This window comes from Rhineura floridana, chromosome 20 (assembly GCF_030035675.1).
Source record: "Rhineura floridana isolate rRhiFlo1 chromosome 20, rRhiFlo1.hap2, whole genome shotgun sequence".
Lineage (NCBI taxonomy): Eukaryota > Metazoa > Chordata > Lepidosauria > Squamata > Rhineuridae > Rhineura > Rhineura floridana.
In genome coordinates this window covers 2,515,444-2,523,150 of record NC_084499.1, presented here as the reverse complement: position 1 = coordinate 2,523,150, position 7,707 = coordinate 2,515,444, and positions in this window count along the sequence as shown.

Sequence of the window (7,707 nt, the reverse complement as noted above, 5' to 3'; positions counted from 1 at the left end):
ATGCATGGTGTTTTATGAAAAATATGAAATGGAAGGTCTCTGCCCCAAGGGGTTTACCATCTAAAACGTCCAAGGCAGCAAGAGATCAGTCTGGGCTGTGTGAGTTCCCGCCTAAGAGCAGCTATCCTTTGGTGCGGCTTGCAGTCGACAGCTGAAGTTGCTGCACGTGTTTCTTGCTTTGGTCCACACGAGGGAGCCCTTGTTCCAGGGAGAAACAAGTTTTGCAGAGTAACATCAGGACACAGGCTACCGGGGGCAGGTGAAACATTTTATTTCAGAAGTTCATAAACTGCTTCACAGCCTGAAGCCACTGAAGTTGTGTATAGCTATATAAAAATGTAATAAAATTAAACGTTAGGACCTCAGTGCCTTAAGTACTGTCTCTTTCGCTATGAACCTATCAGGACCCTGTACTCGTATGGGGCAACGAGGGAGAAAAACGGTTCCAGAGCCTTCTGGCTGGTCCTGCACAGCTGCTGAGTCAGGCCCGGCTCCTCTTGCTGGGCTGTTTGTCAAAACTTCATGGCCCGCTGAGTCGCCTGCTGGCAGCCAGCTTGCCTCAACCAGCACTTGGCCCAGGTGAGGAGGGCCGGCTGCCACACGATGCAAGTGTCCCTCTTTAATGCAGGCAGGTCCTAGGATTTTCTGGTCTCTGTCCCTGTTAAATGCCCTGTCCTCTTTTGCCTTTTAAGATTTTAAGTGATATTAGTATTATTTTAAATAATGCTTGTGCCTTAATTTCTCTACTGTTTCCTGTAACTATTACTTGTTTAGTTATTTGTTTATTCAATTTATATTCCACCCTTCACCCCGGACGGAGCCCAGGGCAGCAAACAAGTGTCAGGTCCCAGGCAGAGGAGTCTTCACTGGAGGAAGACCAGGAGGCTCTGGTCTTGGACCTAGCCCTGGTTCAAGCTCCATCTAAGAGGGAGCGGCCAGGATGCTGTGCCGAGGCCCGGAACAGGCCGTCTGTACCTGGGCAAATTCAGCCTCTGACATCGAGGCTGAACAGTCCCCAAGCCCAAGGGAGAGGCGTCTCCAACGCCAGATGGAGACCTGGCCCATCCAGAGGAGTGCCTGACTTACAAGCCCAGACTCCTTGGGAATAAAGGTGTGTGGTTCAGCAACTCCAGCATAACGACTCCAGTGCTGGGCTGGAACAGCTGCTGGAACATCTATACCAACTCTGCTTGCCCTGTCAAAAGATTACCTGTGGACCCCAGACCCATCTCTTGCCTTGCCGCTTACCTGCTTTGCTTGCAGACTGCTTGGCTTCCAACCCTGATTCTTGTCTGACCCCCTTGGTTTTGAGGAAGACTCTGGACTCGTACTTCAGATTGACCCTGGAGGTGGCCCTTGTGATGCCATCACTTGTGTTTCTGCTGGGGAGTCTCGCCTCCTTAAGGACACATGCGATAAAACGCTAAAAACACATTAGAAACAAAGCTTTCAAACCATTTCAAAAGCAAAACATCTTGAAAACCATTCCAACACAGACGCAGACTGGGATAAGGTCTCAGCTGAAAAAGCTTTGTTGAAACTACCTCCTTGGGGAGTAAACGTTGCCGAAAGCATTTGAGTTGCAGCTAGAACAACAATCTGGTCTGCTGCAACATCCAGCATTTTTCATCCTGTAAAAAGAGAAACGGTTCTCAGTTTAGGACATGGGAGGCAGCATTTATATCCTCGATCCATCTAGCTCAGTATGACCGACTCTGACTGGCAGTGGCTCTCCAAGACTTCATGCAGGGGTCTTTCCCAGCCCTATGTAGAGATGCAGCTGGGGACTGAATCCGGGGACCACTTCACAGGATCCTAGGAAGCTGCCTTATACTGAGTCAGAAAACTGGTCCACCCAGCTCAGTATTGCCTACACTGACTGGCAGCAGCTTGCCAGGATTTCGGGCAGAGAATCTGCCAGGGATTGAACCTGGGACTTTCCCCCTTCAAAGTGGATGCTCTGCCACTGAGCGACTGCCCTGCGTGCCACCATGTAAATACACCTGCTCTAACAGCCAGTACAGGCATGCTGGCAAGGATATGACCCGTTCACTCTCGCTGCCCAAACTCTGGGCCACCCGGGAAGTTCTGTGCCTTGTGGGACTTTCCAGACCAACTGAGAGCTGCTGAAGGAATGTGATATTTGCCCAGGCATGCCGGCAAAACCAGCCACATTAGAAGGGCAGAGTTGGAGGGGCCTGTTGGGCCACCCTAGTGGGCCAGCCCCTCGGTCAGCTTAGGACAGAGGCGGGGAGGCTTTTTGGCCAAGGGCTGCATTCCCTTCCGGGCAACCTTCCAAGGGCCGTATGCAACAAAAGGCAATGTTGTCGTTGTTACAGTAGGCTGGTTCCTACAAGAGGCATTATCGGAGTTCATTATCAGTCCCAGATGGGCAAAAACCCGGAAAGAGGCTGTGAAGCAAAGCCAGTGAGGGGTGTGGCTTGTCGAGAGTTCTGAGGGCCAGATGGAGAGACCTCAAGAGCCACATTTGGACCCTAGGCCTCAGGTTCCCCACCTGAGGCTTAGAGCACCCCTAAAAGATGGCAGCCCAGCCCCTGTTTGAAGATCTCCAGCAAGAGGAGAGTCCACCCCCCCCAAGTCATTGGTCAGGCACCTTGGACAGCTCCTTGAAGGTTTGGACTAAAACCCGGAGCGGATTCTACTGCCCCACTGATATAGAGCCACCAGCCGCCGCTGGGTAATTGTCTCCTGCACTTTGAGCTAACTATGATTGCTGAATGCAGAAGGGAGGTGCAGACAGATGGAGTTGGGGGCACTGGCCGCAACAGGCCAGAATCCTCCTGGCCTGGGTGGTAGGGTGTCAGGTGACAGCACAGAGCCAATCCCAGGCCACTGCTTGATATACAAATCCCACACAACCTTCGGTCTGGACCACTTGTTGCTGAAGGTGGCTAGCAGGCTCTCATTCTGCACACCTTCATCATGGACATCCGTGGCCTGAGCCCTGGATCTCCGTTTTCCAGCTGTTGAAGAGCAGTTTTGGATTCCTCTCTGACTGAGTGAGCGAGGGCCCAGACAGGTGAGGGAGCTATGCCACTGGATCTCCCAATGTTTTCATTTGAACTAAGAAGCGGCTAATGGAGAAATTGGGGGTGGGTGGGTCGTTGACCAGGGCGGCGGCAGCAGCAGAGGGGGAGAAGTGCTTAAACCTTCCCCTTGCACTATTTCCTTGTTCTAAATTGTGTCCCTGAAAGTGCTGTGAGCCCCATGGCGGGAAATGAGTCAGTGTGAGACTTAAAGCATCCTTTTCTGCATGATGGCCTGGTATGCAGCTCCTTTGTTTTTAGTTTACTCCAGTAGCAATTTCTCTCTCTCTTCCTCTCCAAATCTCAGCTTGCTTTCCGTCTTCTGGGTTTTCAACTCTCTCCCCCTCCTCAGTGCTGAATTTTGAGTCTCTCTCACTCCCACACTTTCACTTCCTCTGTGGATGCCCTTTTGGGTCTCACCACAAGTACTTTCTATATCTGTGGCTCAACCATGCACTTCAGTGGAAGCGCATCTGGGAAGGAAGAGCCTCAAACCTCTCTAGAATTTGCTTCCCAAAATTTGAGTTTCTGTTCCCTATATCTTTGGAAATCTCCCCTTCCCCCTCTGTATGCTCACTTCCAGTTTACCTGTTTGTTGAACATTCATCTTGATTCCTTTGTGCAAAGTTTGCAGGAAGTTATACAATGCTGGCCGTTTGATGAGCATTCATTCTCGGATTTGTTTGCAGGGATGTTATACAACAACAGGTCCAGCCATTGTCATCCTACAGTTTCCAGTGCAAGTGTATTAATGTTGTTGTTGTTGTTGTTATTTAAAAACACATAATTGAAAACAGTTAAAAACAATCTAGACCTTGTTGTTGTTATGTGCCTCCAAGTCGACTACGACTCATGGTGACCCTCTGAATCAGCGACCTCCAAGAGCATCTGTCATGAACCACCCTCTTCAGATCTTGTAAGTTCAGGTCTGTGGCTTCCTTTATGGAATCAACCCATCTCTTGCTTGGCCTTCCTCTTTTTCTACTCCCTTCTGTTTTTCCCAGCATTATTGTCTTTTCTATCATGTCTTCTCATGATGTGTCCAATGTATGATAATAATAATAATAATAATAATAATTTAATTTGTGGGTCGCCTATCTGGCCAATGGCCACTCTAGGCGACGTACAATTTAACAACAATACATTACATCATAATAAAATACATCATAAAATACAATATAACAATAAAACAATAAAACAGTTCCAGTACAGAGTAGTAGGCTATTCGTCGTAAAAATTTAACCCTCCCCGTAAGTCCCAAAGGCCTGTCTGAAGAGCCAGCTCTCCAAAGCTTGGCGGAATACATTCAGGGAAGGGGCATGTCGAAGGTCATACGGGAGGGAGTTCCAGAGAGTGGGGGCCGCCACTGAAAATGCCCTCTCTCTTGTCCCCGCCAACCCAGCTGTTTTAGTTGGCGGGATTGAGAGAAGGTCCTGTGTGGCTGATCTTGTTGGGCGGCATGGTTGGTGGCGCTGGAGGCGCTCCATCAGATAAACTGGGCCGAGACCGTATAGGGATTTAAAGGTTAATACCAACACCTTGAATTGGGCCCGGAAAATAACTGGGAGCCAGTGTAGGTCGAACAACACTGGGGTGATGTGTTCCCGGCGGCGACAGTTTGTAAGTAGTCGAGCCACCGCATTCTGTACCAGTTGCAGCTTCCAGACCGTTTTCAAGGGTAACCCCACGTACAGCGCATTACAGTAATCCAACCGAGAGGTGACCAGGGCATGTACCACCAGTAGGAGCTGATGAGCAGGAAGGTAGGGCTGCAGTCTACAAATGAGGTGTAATTGATACCAAGCTGCCCGGCTCACTGCCGAAATCTGAGCCTCCATGGACAGCTTGGAATCAAGAACAACCCCAAGGCTGCGGACCTGGTCCTTCAGGGGCAATTTCACCCCGTCGAACACCAGGTCAACATCTCCCAGCCTTCCCTTGTCTCCCACGAGTAGCACCTCAGTCTTATCAGGATTCAACTTCAGCCTGTTCCTTCCCATCCATCCACTCACGGATTCCAGGCACTTGGACATGGTCTCCACAGCAGACTCTGGTGAAGTTTTAAACGAGAGATAGAGCTGAGTGTCATCCGCATATTGGTGACACTGCAGCCCAAATCTCCTGATGATTGTCCCCAGCGGCTTCATATAGATATTAAATAGCATGGGAGAGAGGATAGAGCCCTGTGGCACACCACAATTGAGAGGCCAAGGGTCTGAAATCTCCTCCCCCAATGCTACCTGTTGATGCCTGTCGGAAAGAAAGGAACGGAACCACCGTAATACAGTGCCTCCTATTCCCGATTCCTCCAGGCGATGTAAAAGGATACTGTGGTCAGTGATAACGTCAGTTTCATCATTTTAGCTTCTAGTGACAGTTCTGGTTTAATTTGTTCTAACACCCAATTATTTGTCTTTTTTGCAGTCCATGGTATGCGCAAAGCTCTCCTCCACCACATTTCAAATGAGATTTTTCTCTTACCCGCTTTTTTCACTGTCCAACTTTCACATCCATACATAGCAAAACATGTGGAGGGCACCAGGCCATGTGGGAGGCTGAGCTGGATGATTGGAATGGGAGTAGCTGGATCTGAAGGCAAATGGAGCACATATGATGTGTCTGAGAGAAAGTAGTGAACGCTTAGATCAGGAGCAGGGGACCTTTTTCAGATCAAGGGCCACATTCTCTTGTGGGCAACCTTCTGGGGCCCAGATGCCAACAGTGAACATAAGACGAACCTGCTGGATCAGGCCAGTGACCCATCTAGTCCAGCATCCTCGCAGTGGCCAACCAATGCCCATTGTGGGAAGCCAGCAAGGAGGACCTGAGCGCAACAGCAACTCTCCCCTCCTGCGACTTCCGGCAACTGGTATTTGGAAACATGCTACCTCTGACCATGGAGGCAGAGCATGGCCATAATGGCTAGTAGCCACTGAGAGCCTTCTCCTCCATGAATGTGTCTAAACCTCTTTTAAAGTTGGTGTCTGAGTTGGTGGCCATCACTGCCTCTTGTGGGAGGGAATTCCACAGTTTAACTATGTGTTGTGTGAAAAAGGACTTTCTTTTTTCTGTCTTGAAAATGGTGGGCCAGGTCCAGAGGCAAAAGTGGGTGAAGCAACAGGTGAGATCCTTACCTTTGTCTGTGTGTATATATATATATATACATAGTCCATTTTTATGATATTTTAAAGTGTTTTTAGTGCTGCTGTTCACTGCCCTGGGCTCCCACTGGGAGGAAAGGTGGGATATAAATCTAATAAATAAATAAATAAACGCTCTCTGTATCTCATGTAGAAAATCTACCTGAGGAGAGCACAGAACAGGGCCATTGAGGAGACCAGGCTGGAGAAGGGAATATGACTAAGAAAGAGTCCTGAGGGCCACTTAAGAGAGGCACAGAGTGGTAAGCGGCGGTAACACAGCCGAAGCTCTGCTCAGGGCCGGAGTTCGATTCCAACGGAAGGAGGAAGTCGAATCTCTGGTAAAAGGGGTCAAGGTCCACTCAGCCTTCCATCCATCCGTGGTTGGTAAAATGAGTCCCCGGCATATGCTGGGGGGTAAAGAAAGGCCAGGGACGGAACTGGCAATCCCACCCCATATATACGGTCTGCCTAGTAGACGTCGCAAGACGTCACCCTAAGAGTCGGAAACGACTCGCACTACAAGTGTGGGGACACCTTTACCTTTTTAGAGAGCTCTATTCAGCTCCCCCCCCCTGCATCTTGAGTGCTCCCCACCCCAGATTTGGAGACTTTGTGGACGAAGCTTCGGTACTGTTGCCAACTTTCTTTCAGATGCATCCATTCTGCCAATATTCATTTCCTGAAGGTGCGATATCATTTGGATCCCAACCTGGATAAGAGTTTTCTATGATGTGAATCACTGCTGTTTGGTGCTGCTTCTTTTTTTTAAGTTCATAGATGAATAATTATCTTTTAAAAAAACCACAAAAACAAAGCCCCAGCCTACGTCGGTGAACGTAGTTACCTGTGGCTCACCTTTCTCCTCACCCTCCACAAAGTCTGTCCCCAGGTGAACTTTTATCTCTTAAAGCAAGGCAGCTTCTTGGGGAAAAAGATCTGGTTAATCCAAAAACAGCACACAGAATATCGAAGATCAGTAGAGCTGTCCTGTCAATGGCTCTTTTCATTTCTATGTGTTTTTTTCTTGTTCTTTATTCTTTATTCCTGACCGAGAATCACGATGTTGAAGGCATGGACATTGCCTTTGTAAGCGTTCCAGAATCCTGCCCTTCTCTCCACAAAGCACTCAGCGAAACACAACAGCCTCGTCTGCCTTGCAAGAACAGATCATTTTGTCCTTCCAGAAAAGCTGGGTGTGGCATGGCCAAACCTCTATATCCACTCTCTGCTCAGCTGTACAAGTGTCTTGAGCATTTAATGTGTTTGCAAAAGCAATAAGAACTTTTGTATTTTTTAAAAAGAAATTAATTGCTTTTAGTAGTACAGTACTGCAATCTTTTAATCTGTTTGTTATGAAGATGAATCAACCAAAGTACTAAGAACATAAGAACATAAGAAGAGCCTGCTGGATCAGGCCAGTGGCACATCTAGTCCAGCATCCTGTTCTCACAGTGGCCAACCAGGTGCCTGGGGGAAGCCCGCAAGCAGGACCCGAGTGCAAGAACACTCTCCCCTCC